Raw genomic sequence first — 22257 nt, 5'->3', positions numbered from 1 at the left:
AATTCTACAAAGCCTTTTTTTTGTTATAATAAGAGAAACAATAGAAACCCATAGAAGAATACCAATTTATAGTATATACACAAAAGGGGAAAAAAAATATTGCTAGAATAGTATAACAAGATCATCAATTTAATTGGTGTAGAGATAATAGCTATAGTTTATCATCACAAGCATAAATGAACATTACACATCATATTTCACTGATGTTTACCAATTTTATCACCTCGAACTCTCTTTCTAGCACTACAATACTATTTAGTAATACACCTTAGCTTCCAATTTTTGGGGTGCAGGTTCTTCATCACTATCCTCAGAAGTTTCTTCGTCACTAGAGCTTTTTTGTTTTGATACTGATTTAGCAATGGGTTTGGAAACAAGTTTTTGACATTTGAAAAAAATATTAAAATGCTTCCACATAATTTTCTTTCTGGTGCAAAGACAATGAACTATACTTTGTTTAACATAAACATAATTCAAGTTACTACACATTCTAATTCACTAATATTTACCATATTCATGACCTTGTAACTATCTTTTTGGCACTAAAATACTATTTAGTATTATCGCATGTTTGTAATATACCTTTGCTTCTAATTTTTGGGGTGTAGGTTCATCATCACTATCCTCATAAGTTTCTTCTTCATTGGAGCTTTCTTGTTTGGATACAGATTTAGCAATGGGTTTGGAAACATGTTTCTGAAATTTGAAAAAAAATTAAAAAACTTCCTGAACACAAATATTTTCATCTATAATTCAGAAATATAAAAAATAAGTTGAACCAACCAATTGTCACATTTGGAAACTAACATTGTTTTCACATAAGAAGCATCTCATAGAAGTATATGTCCCATATAAGAAACAAACATATTTTAATAAATAGGTGACCTATCTTTTGAGAAAAACATTCTTAAAACTAAACCATCAAACAAGTTATAGAACATGACCAATAATGAGAGCTAAACATTTAACATATCTTAAACTGCATGTTTTATATCATCAAAAATGAAAATACCAATCAATTTAAAAAAAAACAATTTCAACTACACCCCATAAAGTCATTTCAAATGAGGAACTAACTTAACTATAAACAATTAGCAAAGTATACTTAATTTTTTGATAATATTTATTTAATAAAACATGTATTCAGGCATGAAAAAAATAAAAAAGGAGTTGTGTAAATAAATAAGATTTGTCAAGAATACTTTTTGACAATTGAACTAGTAGTAGCACACATAAATAAATGCTTTGATATCTGTCAGGAATTACAAAGAAGAAAGTATTTGAACAACAAAATGGTTCACTCTTGATGAAAAAACTCAAATAATCTACCTATGCAAATAGTTCCATGCATGCAACTATGAGAGTGATCTTCAAAAGCATCAAATGCCTGCTGAATAGACGTGGCATTCTGCCTAGGATTTTTGAAAATGCAAAGATAGAAACAACTTGAAGAAAACTCACATGTTAATTAGCATTATCCTCATTGCAAAGAGATTAAGCAATCTACCTTTTGTATAGTATCCTCTTTAGACTCTTTACTGTCTGATTCTTTAGAGACTATGTCTTTCTTTGGGGGGGCTTTCACTGGTAAAAAAACATTCTGTAAATGCAAAATACAATAAAATTGTTATACAAAATATATTAACAAGCAACTTGAATTTCATACAAGAGAAACCAGTTGATATTCTCACACAGAGAATGGACTTCATTAGAAACAACATCAAGAAAAAAGTGGCATTTTAGTTTAAAAAGAAATTTTAGGCACACCATAAACCCTAAACAAGAGCTTAACTACTTGACGACATCTTTTATTTTATTATGAATACATAACAAATTAATAGGATAATTGAACATTTGAGGTCAAGAAACTAGGTATTGAAAAGCTATGTTCCCTAGTCAAAAATATTTAGATAGACTTTCCATACATAAAGGCATACATAAAGGATCACAAGGCTATGTGCTTCAAAGAAAAAGTACATTTCTTTTTAAATGCATATAGAAAAAGAATACATTAAACAAAATGAAATATAATGCTATCTAGAATTGCCTCAACTTCAAATAGAGTATGCCTCTATACCATTCTCTTCAGATTCTTCAGTATTAGATTCTTTAGAACTGCTGTTATCCTTCTTTTTTGGAATGGCTTTGACTAGTATTGAAGCATTCTATGAAACAAAATGATTAGCAACTTTTTAAAAAACATCAATTAACAAAAAATAATATTAACAAGAGAAAAGTTATAAAAATATGAACTGGTATCATGGATTTTGTAGGGCAAACAAATTAGGATGTTATACCTTCTTAGTGCCTGAAATAAGGGTGTTAGTTTTTATTAGATATGTACATATAAGTATATATGTTTAAAAACATATATAACATGTGTGTTTATATTCAAGAAAATGCAATTGGCAGGTATAAAGCTAAATCACACAACCTTTTCTAGCATTATTATTGCCTATGCCAAAAAAAGAGCTTTGGATGGTGCAGATGCTATTGACATGCCCATGATACTTGGTTAGATTTTGTAATTATGCAGATTGTATTTGTTGAAAACAATCTAGTTTTTCATTTCCAGGATACTTCTCTTGTTGAACCTTTAATTGTTCTTGATGTGCTCACCTTGGAGAATTTTTGAAATCTTTGAGTTGTAAATTGGGGACTCTAATGGCAAAAATATAGTAACAAAATAGCGAGGAAATTTGAGTTATTCCACTTTACACTTCTGTCCAACCTTGGTAAAAAATTGCAATGATCTCAATAAAAAAGAAAGTCAATATAAGACTAAAAGATTTCGATTAAAATTGCCCAATTCGAGATGACTAATGGATGTATTGTAGTTATGATATGATGCAGAGAAGAGTTGCAGTGCCCTACAATTGTAACTTAGGCAGATCAAGGCAACAGGGTAGAGCAAGGACAAAAAGAGTGTTAGGTAAGGTTACCAAAGTTGCTAGATTAGGTACAATTATTGGCCCTGTCTATATCTTGGCCTGAACTTTGGTACTTGAAAAATTGCGTAGAGGCTCATTTCCTCATATGAACTCATGGATCCCTATAATTGGTAAAATTCATGAAATGGTAGACACTTCAAGGGAAAAAATGCACGAGGAAATTTTAGTATATTACCATATGGAAGTGCAAAGAAAGAATTCCCAAAAGGCATAATCATACTATGGAAGGACTTCAAATTAGGTATCAAAAAATATGACATGATTTAAAGGAAGAGCATATAAGAAAAGAACAGTCTCGCATAGCAAACTTGTACCTTACTCATCTACCACCCATAAAACTACCTTTACCTTTTATCTTAAGAAAAATGACTACTGCTTAGTATAGAAAAAATAGGTAAAACTGGAAGGGCTTATTATCTAAATTCAAGAGATAGCACACTCAACAAGAACAAGAGTAGTCTCACACAACAAATTTCTATCTCGTTGATCTACAACCCATAAAACTACATATACATTTTGCTTTTAAACAAAAGGCACTATTTGCTATATGGAAAACATATAAAAAATGAAGGTATTTGTAAGTTAGAAAGAAATAAGTACTAAAGGATAGAATTGAAGGGCTTGTCACAAGCACCATTATTTAGTTACCTTTCCCCATTTTCCTAAAAAACCAAAAAAAGGTTAGCAAGTGGAAACAACTAATAATGGAAGCTCTCAGTAAGGGAGAAATTGACTTAAAAAGTATTACTTTGCAGTCAAAATGTGAGTAAAGCCATAATAGTTATATTTATTATACAAGGAGTAAATACAAAAAAATATAATACCTTCATAAGGGAAGTATGTAGAAATAAATTTGCTTCGTAAGGGGGGTCAATAGATTAATCAGGATTACTTGGTATAGGAAGAGCCTAGTTTTTTTAAGAGAAATTTCTTGGCAGGGGGAAAATAAGCAAAACCAAAATTGCTTAGCAGTTAGTAAGGAAGGTAATTAGAACAAACAGAAATAGGCCAGTAATGGGATGCAACTTAAGCCACACTAGGTGGTAAAGCTCAAATCTTGAGTTTCCAAACAACGAGTCTTGAGTTTTTGAACCATGAGGATTTTCCCATAAAGAATTGGTTGGTAAGGAGGTGTCAATTAGCAAACAACTTAAGGGCAACTAATTCATGGGTGGGCTTAGCCAAAATCTATGTTCACAATCTCCAGTATCCAATACGAGGATATGCCAAAAAAGTACTCATATTGCAAACTCCATCTTTACACAAGAATTGGTAATTTCACAATAAAAAGGTAGGATGAGAAATGATTTAAAAAATTATAATTGCTTATTAGTGGTAAAATAAACATGTACAGAATTGAAGTTAAAACAAAATTGTTAACTCACAGAAAATAAACATATATGGAATTGCTTCGTAGAGGAAAACAAGAAAATGCATATTTACTTGGCAAGAGCTTACAAGAACAACCATAATAGATTAGCATGAAAATTATAGGAAAACATATAACTGCTCAACAGGGAGAAAATAAACAACATACAGATTGGTTTAGCAAAGGATAAAGAAGTCACTTACCAGGTGACTAACAATGTGAAAACCCAAAGTATTCCCCTTGGAGTTGTGTAACCACTTCCTGCAAGATGGTACATTACAATGAATAATACATGCCATATTGTGAATCCCATAATATTTATAGGCATTCTTAGGAGTATCCCTCTTAGAATAATCATTATACCATAAACTTAAATTCAATGGTTATTGCAAGGGCAAGGCAATTGGACACCTAAAGGTTACAAAAAGAACCCAATCAAGGTGATAGCATAAATTGGGATTAAATTAATTAAGTAAATTGTCTATATTATGGAAAGTATAGACACATTTTAGCGAATTATGCTAGGATTTTTTTTTTGGATGAATATCTTTCAATTGTCATAAGGTCATTCATCTGAGAAAGGACTATATGAACTGAGCACCAACATCAAATGTTGAGGTAAATAATGGAAAGTAAAATGTCAATACTGAAGAAGTAAGGTCATTACTATGACTGAGCCATCCTATATAGGTCAAGCTAAGGAGTGAAGAATTGTAAATATTCCAAGTAATGTGTCGAGTAGTAGTCACAACCAATAAGCTAATGGTCATTGAGTACTCTAGTGAATGCCAAGTTTGTTAGGGATATCAGTTGATGTCAAGTGATATATAGGTTGAGTTATTCAATTTATGTCGAGTATAGTTAAGGCTGATTGACAACATGAAGAGACAATTTATACTAAGTGTCAGTGTGATGTAAGCGTCAAGAAACATAGTTTAACATATTTATTTGGAATGGCAAAAAATCTTATGTTAACAATTTTTATCAATTTGAAAGTGTATTTTTGAAGATTGAGAAGGTAATCAAGGAGGTGATTGTGCATTTAAAGAAAGATCATTAATCCCTAGGTAAGGGAATTCACCACTCATAATAATGCAAGGATTAAGAGAAAAAATGGTTGATCCTTGATTATTGATTTAGATCTAGAAGGTTCACCTAATCATCTATTTAAGGAGGATCTATGACCTAGCTAGTTTGATGCATAATTGTATGGGCACATGTGTGTGAAGATTCTGATTACATGCAAAGTTTTGGAGGTGAATAAGAGTGTAGAGACTGAGTAGTGATGATATCCCTCCCCCCTCTCAATATCACACTTTACCTATTAGATTTCCAACAATTGGTATCTTAGAAGTGTACTCTTAGAAAAAGTCTAACCACTTAGGAGTTAAAGATCTTGAAGATGGAAGCCTACAAACTGGGAAAGATCATTTAGATCTAGAAGATTGATGTTCAAGTTGCTTATGGACAAGTCAAGGCTATAAAGAAAATATTAAGACAATCCTTGAAGAGAAGGAATGATATGCAAATACAACAAAATGATGCCCAATACAAAGAAGAGATTGTTGAAGAACTATTTGATGAAGAAAGATACAATGAATCTCATGCAATAAAGTGCACTTCTCTAAGCCCTTCTATCTAAGATATCCCATGAATTGGAACACTTGAATGCCAGCTTAGAGCTCCCTATCCAAAGTATGAAATGAGCTCTCAAATGAGCCTTAGAGATGCAACCCTTTCTAGTAAACCATGCAATGGGAGGTTCCTAAGACAAGAACAATAATGCAAGTTTCCAAAGGAGTTCTGAAGAACACAATGCAAGAAATGATCTAAGCTATAATGTAATGCACAATGTAACTATACTAACAATATGACCATGTTACCAAGCCATACTAATTAACTAGGTGATTTGAGCTATTGTAAAAGTAAGCTAAACTATTTACAAATGTATCTAAGATAATATGAAGATGATGATGAGAGAATAAGATAAGAAGTAGGAAATTCCCCATTAAAACTCTCAAGAAAACCTCCTAAGAAAACTATAGCATAAAAATATTGAAAAATGAGATCATTTGAGAAGGAGAGAGCTCTCTCTTTTAAAGGTAGACAAACAGTTGAGATCAAGATCAAGGAATGGATAATGAAGGGTGGGAGTTGGCTTTTGGTATGATCCATGTGTAAGAGCAAGTGACCCAATGAAAAGGAGTTGACTTTTAATGTGAAACAAAAGCCTTTTCTTTTAAATTGTAAATAGAAGAAGGACTTTATATGGGCACATTGAGTGGGTTAAAGGAATGGGGTCTTTTATTTAATTAAAAGAGGGACATGTTATTTTAATCAAATATAGAATTAGGATACTATAGGAAAACTATAGATTAAAATAAAATAAGTTGATTTTTAGAATTTTGGCCTAGGCAAATGATTAAATAATTTAGCCAAAATAATGAGATGGGGGCTTATAGTCTAGATGACCATTTTTGGGTGATTAAATTTTCCCCTCTTTGACTAATGTGTGATCAATCTGGGAACACATGGGATCAAAGATACATAAGTGAAGTAGGTAGCAATAGGTAGAGAGATTTGATTTTAAAGCATGAAATGCAAAATGAGATAGCAATTCTTTAATGTGCAGCTTGGTAGTGATAATACTAAACACTAGGAGAGAGAATAAATGCTTGTGTAATAATTATGGGGTCTAGTAGAGCTCTAGTAGGTGAGAACCTGGTTGGTAGGAATATAGCTAAAGGGATTCACCTTGGTGGTATAGGGATTTTGGAAGCGAGGAGTTTAGAAGGGGGTGCAGGGAAGGTAGATACATATTTTAGTGGGCCTTTGGAGTAGGAAGAAGACAAATTTTTGTTGGGTTTATGTTCTAGAAGATGTGGGGTCTCTGAATATAATCATTTTGATCCTCTAACCAAGAGCTTAGTCCAAATAAGGGACCCACTAAAGGAGGGGAATATCTCAGTGGATGTGGGTAGGAATGCTGAAGGATCACATGCTAAGGAGTAGAAGAAAGAGGATTTTGAAGTGGGTCAATGAAAGTGGTCTTCTTTTTTTTGAAAAAGGCCAGGAGGAAAGTCATCTTTTCCACCTGTTACTTCAAAATCCTACTGGGAAAAAGGTGAGTTTTAGATTTTTATCCTAGATTTGATAGTTTATTATTCTATTTTGAATATAAATTTTACCCTAGTTGGGAAATTTCTGGGGCCCTAACCAGATATTGGTGCCCTTAGAAAAATGAATAAAAGGAAATGGGCTATTTGAGGTCAAGTAGATATCACTATAATGGTGAAAGAGTTCTTCTCCTTTATTTTCACATGTAAGGAAGATTTAAATATGGTTTTATGTGGAGGTCCTTGGTCTTTTGGTAATAGCACCTTGATGATTAAAAAGTGGGAACCAAATATAGATCTCTTTGATGCTTTCTTCCTTACTACTCTAGTATGTATTAGACTCCCAGGGCTCCCTCTTGAGTTTTGGCATGAAGATATTTAAAAAGGGATAGTTGTTTCTTTTTGAGAACTTATAGCTATTGAAAATATGATGAAATCTAGACCTAGAACCTTCCCCAAAAGGTGGAAATTAATTCAAAATTAGGAAAGTGGATGCAAGAGATTTGTTTTCAAGATCTTCCTAATGCTTGTTTTGTCTTCAAAAAATAGGGTCACTAGGCAAAAAACTGTCCATTGAAAAATAAAAATAAACTAAAGATGGTGAATATGGAAAAAAGGTTGAAAAAAGGGTTTGGAAACCTAAAGCTCTCTCTGATAAGATAGTCTTGCATGAACTGAAAGATGACCAAGTGAATCAAAATAAGGAGAAGCTGAAGCAGGAAGAGGACAAAATCCAAAACATTGAACATATTAGTATCAAGGATAATGAGGATGCCAATATTCCAATGAACTAGATGGTCATATATCGAATTAAGGATGATGAGCTAGAAGAAATAGAAGATTTAGAGAAATTCTTGAGGAAAGGAGTAGTCAACTAGATGAGATTGAAATTTTAGAGGAATCATAGGATGAAGAAACCCTCTCTCTATTGAATCCTCTATGTCAAGATTTTCCTCTTATTGAAAGTGTATTAGATTCTAAGTGTTTGGATCTAATATTTGAGAAGAAAAAACCTAAATAGAAGTAGGGTCAAAGGAAGGAAATAGATAAAAAGGCTAACCCTTTTCTCATAGGAGTTGTGAACCAAAGAAGTAAATTGGAAATTGGCTCTCTTAAATTGAATCGAATGTTGGGACTCTAGAGAAAGTTGGTAGAAAAACAACTAGGAAGATAAGAGAAAGTGAAAGTTTGCAAAATATTGTTGATGGGAAGCAGACAACTATTCTGGATTTTATCCCTAAAAAGTTATTATGAAAGTTATCACCTAGAATATTGGGGGGATGAATAGTATCCATAGACTTGATGTTGTTCAAAATTTTGTTAGAGGGCACAATCCTAATAAATTGGTGCTCCAAGAAACTAAAATGGACAAAAATAAAGCTTTAAATTAGAAATATTTCAATAACTACTATATCATGGCTAGTAGTTCTGAAGGTGCTTCTAGGGGAATGATGATTATGTGAAAGCATTCTTCTTTCTCTAGTACCCTGATGGATGCCAAAAAACTTTTTATTTCTATTAAGATTCAAATTTTATCCCTAGATAACTATTGGTATGTTGTTAATGTGTATGTTTCTAATAATAAGAATTCTAGAAAAAAATTTTGTGATTCTTTGTCTAAGCTTAAGAGTGTTGACTATTATGGTAGATGGTTATTTCTAGGGGATTTTAATGTTCCTCTTTATGAACATGAAAAAAAAGGAGGTAATGTTAGTCAACTGGAAGGAAGACTATATTTTATGGACTTTATTAATAATGAAGGCTCAATGGATTTAGATCTTCAAGGGATTGATTTCACTTGGAGTAATAAAAGAGTTGGAAATGATTGTATCCAATCTCATTTAGATAGAGTCCTTATATCTCTAGATTAGACTATAGATATTTTGTGTAATCTCAATGCTATTTAGAAGATTGCCTCTAACCATTTTCCTCTTTTTCTTAAGGTAGACGCTATTCAAGCCAGGAATAATTTCCCATTCAAATATGAGAAAATGTGGATGTCAAAAAGAGAATTAGAGAATGGAATAAAAGATCCTTTGGGAATTTTTTTGAAAGAAAATCAAATCTAAAAAATGATCTTAAATCTATCCAAGATAAAATCCAAAATGAGGGATACTCAATGGAGTTGGTTAAGGAAGAAAATGAAAAGTTATGGATGACCATGACATCATTTCTAAAGAAGAGGTCTAGATCCTTTTGGCTAGAAGAAGGGGACAAAATACTAAATTTTTTCATCTGTCAACTATGAAACATAGAGCCAAGAATCGTATATCTAACCTTATTAAATGAAGACAAAAAACTAATAATGAAAAGGATATTCCTAATGAAATAGTCTCCTTTTATTTTCTCTATTGTCTTCTAACCCTAATGTTGATGAAACTAAATAGTTTGAGCTGCTTGAAGCTATTTCCCTTCTGGTGTCCAATGAGAAGAATAAAATGCTACGTGCTTTTTCCAAGTGAGAGGAAATTTTCAAAGTTGTATGCTCTTTTGAAGGAGATAAATCCCTAGGGCTAGATGGATTCCTTATGTTTTTATTTAAGAAAGGGTGAAAACTATTATAAACAATAGTCCACCAAGATAACTGAGGGGAGGGGGGGCTGAATCAATTATCCAACAATTAAAACATTTATCTTCTTTTAAAAAACTTAACCATTCAACCAAAGTAAACAAAAAGCATACAAAGATGCACATAGACAATTACACCAAATATGTTGACTAGGGAAACCCTTGATCAGAGAGAAAACCCTAGTGGAATGATGCCCACAAGATGATGTAATAATATAAATATTCCTTGTTAGAGGATGGACCCTATTAGGAGTCTATTACAACATTTAGTAAAATGAGTCCTTGTTAGGAGACTTTGAATCCTTGTTAGGAGATTCCAACCCTATTAGGAGTTGTGGCAACCTTGTTAGGAGTTGTGGTATAATGTATGCAAGAAGAGCCCATCGCCCAAACATGCAATTTCAACTACAAGAAGAGCTCACTACTCAATCATGCAATTTACTATTATTTTCTTCTTTCCTCTACTCTTTCCTCTATCCTATCAATTAGACCAATCACTATCAAACCTTGTAGACTAGGTCTCAAACCTTGGATCCAAATACCAAACCTCAGATCATTTAGTAAAACCTCAGTAATGAAGTTTCCTCACTTCCACACTGCTTTGTTCAACTTTTCATTCCACACTCTCTACTGCTTATCATTGATCATTCAATCATATCTTCACATTCCATGATAAAGGAAAACATCCTTCCTTTATACCAAGTCCATAACAACAATTCCCTAAGTTGACTATTAGACCTACTCAATTAATTATTATAGGACCACATTAAGAACATGTTATACTTAGTGATAACCTTAATCTTTTTCCTTGAAACTTGAATAACTTTTTGTACATGCAATAATATGATGAGTGAGCTTAGCCATGTCATCCTCAGCATGTCTTCTCCATGTCCTCAACCTTGATCATCAAGATATAAAATCTGCTAAGAGATATAACAAGTTTACTAGAACATGCCTCTATAAACTCTATCTCAAAATAGACATCACCAAAACTTACATAACTTCTTTTAGACTTATCCTTTCTACTTCTAACATTAACTACATATATCAGATACTTAGAATTATCTTCCATAACCTTTGGTGGTTATCATGCTCAATTAGGTATTTGTGCCAACTTGATCTTTCCAATGTTCTTTTGATAGATACCACAGAAGACATTAAACATGCTATGTTGATATCAATGAAAAACTTAGTCATGAATGTAACATATCATCATATCATCAAAATTCATGCTTCTAACCAATCTTCTAACAATATCCCCAATCTTCCAATAGAAACTGGTTGGCAAAGATGTGTGTGATGCTCTCAAAGAATTATTTGGAGCTAAAAGAATGCTAAAGGAAATTAACTCTACCTTTCTTTGTCTTATTCAAAAGAAGATTGGAGCTGACTCACCTAAATAGTTTAGACCTATTAGCCTTTGTAATTCAAGTTATAAAATCATTTCTAAAGTCCTCACTTTGAGATTATTGAGCATCCTTCCTAATCTAATTTCTAAGTAGCATAATGGCTTTATTCCTGGAAGACAAATTCTTAACTCTATTATATATGTTCATGAAAATATCCATTCTTTATCTCTTTCTAATAAATAAGGATCTATTAAGATAGTTGATATTGATAAAGCTTATGATAGAGTTGAATGGAATTTTCTTAACAAGGTTTAACTTTCTTTTGGCTTTAGTGATAATGTTATTAAGTTAATTATGCAGTTGGTCTCCACTACTTCTCTTGCAGTGTTAGTCAATGGGAGTTCCACAAATTTTAAAAAATCCTCTAGGGGGTTGAGGCAGAGTGATTCTATCACTCCTATTCTCTTTAATTTTATGGAAGATAGCTTGGGAAAATATATATGGAAGTTGGTTTTAAGAGGGGAAATTCAAGGTTTGAGACCTTCTTCTCATCCTCTTATTTTATCTCATAAAAAATTTGTGGATGATACTATTTTGATAGGTAAAGTTGATGTTAGGGAGGCTAGATGCTTTAAAAAGGCTCTCAATCTTTATTCCTGTATTTATGGGTAGCTGATTAATTGGAATAAGAGCTCTTTATTTTTTATTAACACTCCTATAATTAGAAAAAGAAATATTGCTAATATTCTTGGATGTTCTATAGGATATTTTATGTGTTCCTATCTTTGTCTCACTCTAGGGCTTAGCCCTTCAGATACCTTTTGGGAGAATCTAGTTAAGAAATTCAACAAGAAATTAGTTGGTTGGAAAGGTAATATGTTGAGTCAAGAAGGTAAAGTCACTCTTCTCAAAGCTTTCCTTCAAAGTATCCCAACCTATGCTTTGAGCTTCTTTAGGATTCTAGCTAAATTTGTAGATGCTACTAATAAAATTCAAAGGAATTTTTTATGGTCTAGAACTGAGGAAAGAAGATAATGGCTTTGATTTCTTGGGAAAAGATATGTAAACCTAAGATGGATGGTGGCCTAGGTATTAGATCTATAAGAAGTATGAATAAAGCTTTATTGGCTAAACAAGGGTGGAGAATGTACCATGATAATAAGGAATAGAGTTCTATTTGTAAACATAAGTATCTTTATGAGGCTCCAACTATTTCTAACTTTTTATCCTCCCCTATTATTCCTACTTCTTTTTCCATTCGGAGTGCAGTCCAAGGTGCTAAACATATCTTGAATAAAGGCTGTAAATGAAAAATTGGTAATGGATGTAAAGTCATATTCTGGGATATGAGTGGCTTTTGGATCACCCTTTAGTTGAGGATTTTGAGGATATTGATTCTATAGAAATTTGTAAATATATTTATGGTGAATTTTTGGAGAATTATTGGATTAACAATGAGTGGGTTAATATTGCTGAGATTTATCAAGAATTTTCCACTATCCAAATTTCCCTAAATGCTTGTAGCCTTAATCCATAGTAGGAGGATCTTATGGTGTGGGGGATTGATCTTGGAGGCTACTTCAAGGTCTCTTCTATGTTTAGATATGAGAACAAGGATAATTATCCAATATGGGCTAAACCATGGATCAAAGGACTTATTTCTAAAATCAATATCTTTTTCTGGACTATGATTCAAAATAAAATTATAACCCTGGATAATTTGCAAAAAAGAGGGGTTTATTTGGTTAACACATATTGTCTCTACAAGATATATTTAGAAGATAGAAATCACCTTTTTTTGAATTGCACATTTAGCTAGAATGTTTGGGGTCATCTTCTTCAATATTGGAACATCTCTTGGGTTCAACATAATAAGATTGATCACTATTTTTAGAGTTGGATATGTTGTATAAAGAATGCTGAAATTGGTTTTCTTTGGAAGATATCTCTTCCCCATCTCTGGTGGGGTATTTGGAAAGAGAGGAACAATATAATTTTTAGAAATAAGGAAACTCTAGATTGGGTTTTGGGTCAAAATATTATTAGAGCTATTAAGGAGAATTTCAAATCTCAAAACAATTTTTTTGATGAAACCCAAATAAGTCATCCTCTAAATAGTAAAGGCACTAAAACTAAATAGGATGACCAAAGAAAATATGTGAAATGGAGATCTCCCCCTTTGGGATGGGTTAAAGGTAATTTTGGTGGCTCAGCTAAAGGGAATCTTGGAAAAGTGGGGTGCAGTGGAGTATTGAGAGACCATTATAGTAGAGTAGTGGATGCTATTGCTATACCTATAGGTCAATCTACTGGTCATAAAGCTAAGGCTACAAAAAAATTATTCATGATAAGGATGGCTTTGGAATATGAATTCCCAAATTTATGGCTAGAAGGGGATTCTCTTAATATTGTCAATATGTTGAATAGTAAGAGTATGATAAGTTGGAGTATTGAGGGCAACATCATGGAAATTAAAGATCTTATTAAATTTTTTGGTAATGTGATTATTACTCATATTTTTTCTTGAAGGTAACATATTCAGTAACTGGATAGCCAATAAAGAAGATTATAGGGAAGCTAAGATGAGTTGGTAGGATTACCTTAGCAAGGAGTGTGAGTTGATGACATTTTTAAATTATGATATCATTGAAGGAAAGATTACATAAGATTGAGAAATTTATGATGAGAACTGATGATTTAATGATAGATTATTTGTGTATCCCAAGAGGTACCATTGTGCCATCATGGAAAGTACTTAGCACATTTTTAGGGTTAAAAGTTTTGTGGAGATTAAATATACTTTGTTCTCTTTTTTGGTTACCATTTTTTAGATTTGTTGCAGGTGTAGAACTAACTACGAGATGGGTGGAGAGCTAGGGAAATAAGAGCTAAAGACTTGCAAGGAAAGGAAGGTGAATTTGGCTATGTGAAAAATTCTCCAAAAAGGGAAAGTTAAGGTGTATATTAAGAAGCTTCATGGTTACAAGTCCCACATAATAGAGTATTTTTTCAAGAACTGGAATGAAGATAGTGTTACAATACATGGGGCTACTATGAAACTGTCTAAGAAATTTCTCGTTGAGATTATGGGATTTCCTATGGAGGGCCTAAAATTTAGCAAGGAGACCAACATTTCGAATGTTACCTTCAAGAAATTTCCAAAAAGTGATGAAGAGGAGAAAAGGTGTGAGAAGAGTGACAATTTCTATGACTTAAGTCAGATTAAGGTTATATGGAGGGATGTTTTATACCATATTCATGAGTATTTCATCCTTGATGGAAGATATAAGAAGGTACACAAGTTTCATTTTGTGTTTTTAAATCACTTTTGGTATATAGATAGGCTGTCTTTCCCATTTTATTTGAAGTTCTCTTTGATTCATAGTCTCCAGGCCCATAGGAAGAAGGAGTCTAGACCCATGCTCCATGAGGGGCTAATTTTACTTATTGAAAATTACTATAAAAAGAAAGATGTTAATTCCTCTCCCATTGTGGAGAAGAAGCATAAATAGCTTGCTAGTGAACCTTATGCAAAGAAAATTAAGGTTAAAAATGAGGAGGGAGTTAGAGATAGTAAGGATGCCAAGAAGGGTAACAAAAGTGAGATAAAGAAGAAAAATGTGGAGGAAGTTATGAAGTCTAAAAATAATGCTGAAGATGAAGATAAAATAGAAATGGGGGACCTCAGTTCAAATCTTGATGGTTACTCTAGAAGAAAAGGTATTTTAGCCAGTAAGGATAACATGGATAGTAGTAAAGAAAGGAAAACAAAGTCTAATGTTGGGTTTGAAGACTTGGGGCATAATGAGGGGAATCAAAGTGCTCACCCTTCACCCATAAAAAGGGATTCTACTGAGGATAAAATGGATATGGAAATTGAAAAGAATAATGATGGAAAAGAGCTTATCATGAAAGAGCATGGTCTAAGTAAGGAGAATAAAGAGGAGCTTAATGAGCAACATGGCTTAAACACCAAGAACCAAGTCAATATAAATGATAACTAGAAAACTACCATTGACTCTAGGAATAAGTCTGCTGAAGGGCTTAGGGATGATTCTCATTAGGTGAACTTATCTTTCCTCCATAGAGCCAAGCATAAAGCTGATGCATCTCTTCAAGGAGATTCATGGCTTTATAATGAGATTATGGTGCTAAAGAAAAAAGTTGGTGACATGCAGAAAGAGTTGGATCATGAAAAACTTTTGAGAGCCCATTTGGAAATCCAAGTTGGAAATATTCCTAAGAAAATTAAGGAGTATGAACTAGAACTTTGACAATTGATCAAGGATATTGGGAAGAAGATGGATCTTTTTACCTCCAACTTATGTGTTGCTATGACCAGTTTAGGAAAGAAAAGCAATGATGAGATTATATCTCCAAATACAGTTGGGGTTAAGAGTCAGGCAATCCAAGTAAGAGAACAAGGTAGAGTATGAAGAAAAAGGTTATTGAGGCTCCTAAGGTTCCTAGATCTGCAATAGAAGACATCATCTAGAGCACTATGGAGGCAAGTAAGGAGATAGTGAAGATCATCAAAGAGCTTCTTTAAGAGCTGGTCGAGCTCACAAGAGTGCTAGTTTCTGCTATGTTCTCAGTTGTTGGTTCTATTTTTTTTGTTGTTTCAAGATTTTTATATTAAACTTTAGGTTCCAGGTCCTTGTAAAACCAATGTTTTCTTCTGTTTGTTTTCTCTAGTGGTTTTAGGTCCTTGTAAAACTTGGTTTTTTGATGTTTTGTGGTCAACTTCAAGTTTCAAGTCCTTCTAAAACCTGGTGATGCATCCTATTTATCTTTAGCTTTTGTAAAGGGTTTTGGGTCCCTTCAAAACCTATTTTTGCATTAATCTAAAACATCAAGGAAAGTAGATAGATCAAGAGAAAATGAAAGATTGAAGTGTATGCTCCTGAGAAATAGATAGTTGTAGCAAGCAACCGATGATAAAGTATTTCTACCCCCTTGGGATTGAAATCAAAATGAGGTAAAGGAAATGCAAAAATTAGATAAATATGAGGAAATCAAGATATAGAAAAATCCATGATGGTAGATAAGCGATTAGAACCAAAGAGTGAGCATAAAGAAGTGATAAAATGCCCCAATTTGACTAGAGTTGACCAACAAGGATAAAGCATGAAAATTAGGTTAAATCAAGTAGAATGATGAATTAGAAGTGAAGGACGTGAATTAAAGTTTTAATGGAGTGTAGAAATGATGAAGACATGGAGAAGTGAAGATGCCCTAGTTAAGATTCAAAGATAAGACCTTAAAAGGCCAGCTAACTGCATAGAAGAAGACATGATTTAAAAATATGATTTTAACCATCATGATGAACCCAAATTTTGATTTTGATATCTAAAAATGAATCTAGGATGTCAAAATTAGGCCAAAATAAGGTCAAAAAGTTCTATGGATATGATGACAAGTATGGAAGAAGCAAGAAAGTGGATATGATGGACAAGGAATGAAAGACATGTTTGAGAGAAATATTGAGAAGATATGAATGCAGTTAGCTAAAGTGTCCATAAAAGATGAAGAGAGAGATCTCTCCATATGCAAAATGAAATACTAAGCTAGAATAAGCCTATAATCAAAACTAGCATACAAAATAGTTTACTTGCAAGGGACACAAAATATTTAAACTCCAATTTCATCATTGAGCATTATTAGGGACATCGAAAGATCATACAATGCTCACTCGTATAACCATGAGGATATGAACAAGATAAATGTTAGATAGAGATGTGGGAATCAAACCTAAGAATCAAATGTAGGTCAAGATGACTAATGTAGTTAGATTCCCTAGGTTTAGTATAGCAAGATTACACCTATATCAAGGCATAAGTGCCAAGATAACCCCCAAGTGTGGTCTTGTGAAAATAAACAAGGATGATACATTGTAGGCTCAAAGTGTCAAGTAGGATAGGTATGAATTCTTTAAACACCTTAGGATAAAAAGTATACCCACAAGAAAAAAGCAAGCAAAATATGCTCCATGCACCCAGTCTTCTAGTCCATGACATCCTCGAAAGATTATTAGGGAGCGAACACTTGGTAAAGAAATCATCATAAACAACACACAAAGATGATAAAGTTCACCATAGCTTAAGAATTTTAATGTTTAAGTGTGTGTGTCTATATCACATGGATATTTCATCATAACTAGAATATGATAGTGAGAAATATTGTAGCACCCTAGACAATAGGTAGAGTATCCAAAAAGTGTTAAGAAATACTCGATGTCAAGGTGGGGTAGTGTTGAGAAACACTATTTTGCATGAATTCTTCCCCCAAGATGAGGACAAGAGACAATTCTAAGCTAGGAAATGTGTTGTGTAGGGAATGAGTAAGACTGATAGACATAGGTGCGAGGGTCTCAAGTAGTGCCTATTTCCAAGTTTTCACCACTTGGTAGATTTTTTCAAGATTTTTTTCAAATTTTTTGTATTTTTCAAAATTTTCATATTTTTGAATTTTTTTGGTGATACATCATTGTGCCCATTGCTAGGTTTTCACTGACATGATCATTTTTTAGGACATTTTCTAATTTTAAGGATTTTTTAGGATCAATAGATATATACAAATAGCTGAGTTGCAAGCCTTAAGAATAGAATTTCTTTAGGTATAGAATGTTGATAGGCTTAGTAAATTGTTCCCCTTAGGAAGTGGAATGTTGATAAGCACTGAATCCAAATACTATTGTGACAATGTAAGAACCCAATCAGTTAGGCTCAAATTTCCCTTTTTGTTCCCTATTTTGTTGATTCTTGGGGTTTTCTCGAAGCACAAGCTCACCCACTTGGAACTCTCAATGATGAACCTTTTTGTTGTAGGTAGTAGACATCCATTTTTTATGAGCCCTCATATGATCAAAAGAAGCCTTGTGGTGCTCATCAAGGGTTTCTAGCTCTTGTATCCTCATATCCCTACGATCTTTATCATTTATCAACCCATATAGGGAGACTTGTAGTGAGGGAATCTCAACTTCTAAGGGTAAGACAACCTCAAAACCATAGACTAACAAAAAAGGTGCAGCCCCTATAGGAGTATGTATAGTGGTCCTGTAGGTCCATAGTGTTGAATTGATATGTAGGTGCCAATCTCTACCTGATTTGTGAACCATTCTATGTAGGATTTTGAACAATGTCTTATTAGAGGCCTCATCTTGGCCGTTCTCTTGGGGATAGTATATTGAGGACCAATGTTGCTTGATATTGAATTTCTTACAAAGCTATTTTAGTTCCTTGTTTTTAAATTTTCCTTTGTTATCAATAAAAATAGAGGATAGGATACCACAGAGACAAATAATATGGTTAAGAATAAACAAGGCAACATGCTTGCTTGTAGTAGTAGATAAAGGTACAACTTTAACCCATTTTGTGAAATATTCAATCATTGTAATGATGAATTTGTGACCACTAGACAAACTTGCATGAATATTTTCCACCAAATAAAAGTACCACTAATGGATAGGCCAATGTGTAATAGAAGGTATAAGCTCACATCCAGGAGCATGAATCAAGTTACCATGTAGGTAACATTTTTTACAAGATATAACATGTCAAATAGTGTTAGCCTACATGGTTGACCAATAGTCGCTCACTCTAAGTAGTTTTGAGAAAGTGCAAGGCCATTAGAGTGTGCCCCACAAATGCCATCGTGAACTTTGACTAATGCCTTTTTGGACTCTTATAGTTCTAGAAACCTATGAAACATTCCATCTAGAACCTTCATATACAAGTCACCAGAGACTAGGGTGTAGTGTGAAGCATTATGAAGGAGTTAGCATTTTTGGTTTCACTTGAGATTTTTAGGAATGATTTGATCACATAGGTAGGAGAAAATGGTGTAGTAACATGAGGAGTCCTTACCAAAAATAGTGCAGGTCACATGATTGTTGGAGAAGTCATATGTGGGGTAACATAATTATTCCACCAAGAACTCAAATCATGATTCATGTTCTTGTAATTGAATAATAGATGCTAGAGTGTCCATAGAATCTACAACCTTATTTTTTTCCTTAGGAATTTATTGGAATGTCACAAATATGAAATAGTTACATAAGGCATCAATCAATTTCTTGTAGGGTACCAACTTGTCATCTTTGGTTTGATAATCATTAGTAACTTGATTAATAAAAAGTTGGGAGTCTCCATAAATGTGTAGCTTTATGATCCTCCATTCTAAAGCCATTTTAATCCCATTCATTTAATCCTTATGCTGGACTATATTGTTAGTGTATTGGAATAAGATTTTGTAAGACTTCAAGATTGTGTAACCATGAGGTGTGATAAACATAATGCCTACACTAGCCCAATTGTGGGTGTGATAACCATCAAAGAAGATCTTCCATGTTCTTTTAGTGATATACATAATGGAAGCATTAGGAAATTCAATTTGCATAGGAGCGATATCTTGCAATGGAAAATTAGCAAGCTGATCAACTATGGCTTGCCCCTTGATAGCTTTGCATTTAATATACTGAATGTCAAATTTGTTGGAATACTTTAGAATAATTGAGAGGGAGGTGGTGGTGGGGGGGGGGGGGGGGGGGGGGGGGTGTTAAATTAGTTATCCAAGGTCCAGATGTATAAGTAAAACTTTTCACAGCTTAATGAACCCATAAAATATTCATATCCATGCATGCATCCATAAGATTATGCAATCACTAAAACTTGTAGGTTACTGTCAAATCAACTTGCAAAAATGTAAAGCATGAAACATAACATATTCATCAACACACTTGACATAATGATTTACATGGAAATCCAATTTGGAAAATACCACCAGTAACATGCTTCTCTTTTCATTCTTCTAAAGTGATGCCCTATGAAAGGCCAACCCTGTTAAAGGTTACAATACACATTGTTAAATGTGACCTAGTTAAGGGATTTCAATCACCCTATTAGAAGTGAGCCTTGTTAGAGGACTTTAGGCCATTCACTTGGAATGCCACCTGGTTAAAGGATTTACAAATGACTATTAGATCAACCTTAATCCAAAGGATTTACCCTAGATTGATACAATTGTTAGAGAGTAACAATAGAGCTTTGATCTAATACAACCTACAACTTCTCTTGCATATTAAAAATCTCTATTCAGTCTTAAATTCTACCTGGATTTCATGCTTTGCAACTTTGATAGCTTGTTCACCCTTCAAGCTTTCATCTCGTTAAGGCTTCTTGCTTAACATGCCATTGTAGACTCTTCTCTTAGGTCACTTGATGAAGCAAAACCCTTAATACCTTCTCTTCCTTAGGTTCTTGCACATGACAACTTTGCTTCATGACCAGAAATTCCTATAAATATAAATTAAGATATCTTCCCACTCATTTTCCATCATCAAAATCTAGGGTTTGGATGGATGAGGTAGGATACGATGTATCTACCCCATATCTCATATCTCTTCTAGAAACTTCTTCTAGAATCCATTTGAATTCACCTAAAAATGGTTTACCTCAAATTTTATGCTACCAACTCGTTAGCCTTATCTTCCACCTGATTCAAAAAATTCAAGAAAACAAATTTGTTAGCTCAGATTCAACAAATCTTTGATCTTTTAAATAATGCAGTAGCTCGACATTATCAATCTTATGATGCTCACCATATATTGCATTTCTTGGCATCCTCTATAAAATCACTCAGCATCAACTAAAGTTTATTGATGCTTGGTGTTAACTAAAGTTTACTCAGCATCAAGTATCTTGTTCGACATCCACTAGAATTTTCTTTTACTTGGCTCCAACTAACTTTCTACTCGGCTTGCACTGAATTTTCTCGACATATACTATCTACTCAGTCAAGCTTGGCAAACAAACTTTGTGTAACTTGTTCTTCTAAACTTTCTTAGTGTAGCCATCATTTGTAACCTTAAGTATATTATAAATAAATCATGCCATCACCATCTTAACTAATCCTTGCACTTCATTACATAACCATAGCTCAACCTTTCCTCTAGGTTCTTTTGTTACATCTTATTGATCAAATTCTCTTCAATAATCAACTAAGTGATAGTACTTGAATCTTATAAGTAGTTGTCTTACCAACAACTAGTAGGTTTGACATCAATGACAAAAAAATTATTGAAACACATAGTCTTCTTCAACAATCTCCCTCTTTCGATGATCTCTTTCAATAATGATCTTTTCAATGTTATCTCAACAAAATTCAAAGAGAATCATCATCCATTTAGCAAGATGTCTGATAAGTGTAGCTTTACTCAATAGATATTTGAGGGGGTCAATCTTTGTGATGAGATGCACTGTGTGAGCCAACATGTAGTGTCTAATATTTTGGGAGGAAAATACCACTACAAGGCAAGCCTTCTCAATGTTTTTGTAGTTCATCTCAAATTAGACACCAAAGTGAGATTGATGTACATGCTCTTTTGTGGCCTAATCACTTTGTGCTAATAATGCTCCTAGTGAAGAATCTATAGTTGAGAGATATAGTATCAAAGGTTTTCTTGGTATGGGTGACATCAATACTGGAGGTTTGGCAAAATATCCTTTAATTTGATCTAAGTTTTGTTGAAAGTATTCATTCCAAATACATGTGGAGCCTTTGTGCAAGTTCTTATTAAAAGATTAAACTTTATCAGCCAATTGAGATATGAACCTCCTAATAGATTGTGGACATCCTCGAGGACTTCTTAATTGATTGATATTCCTATGAGGAAGCATTTCCATGATGGATTGCACCTTTTTGGGATCAAATTCAATGCCTTTTATTGATATGATATAGCCCGACAATTTTCCTAATGTGACACCAAAGGCACACTTTTTGGGATTTAACCTAAGTTGAAATTGTTCCATGCAGTACAATATCAAACTAAGGTCATCAAGATGTGTATCTCTTTTTAAAGATTTGGCCAATGTATCATCAACATAGTTTTCCATATTTGTGCAACA

At 33.3% G+C, this 22257-nt stretch overlaps 1 pseudogene; it reads right to left on the bottom strand.

Moving 5' to 3' along the window:
* Nucleotides 1-22257, bottom strand: part of LOC149557184 (importin subunit alpha-1-like) — a 120670-nt pseudogene that overhangs the window by 3017 nt on the left and 95396 nt on the right.

This window comes from Cupressus sempervirens, chromosome 5 (assembly GCF_028749045.1).
Source record: "Cupressus sempervirens isolate cs-2001-9-10 chromosome 5, ASM2874904v1, whole genome shotgun sequence".
Taxonomy (NCBI): Eukaryota; Viridiplantae; Streptophyta; class Pinopsida; order Cupressales; family Cupressaceae; genus Cupressus; species Cupressus sempervirens.
This window is presented reverse-complemented; position numbering and strand designations above follow the sequence as displayed.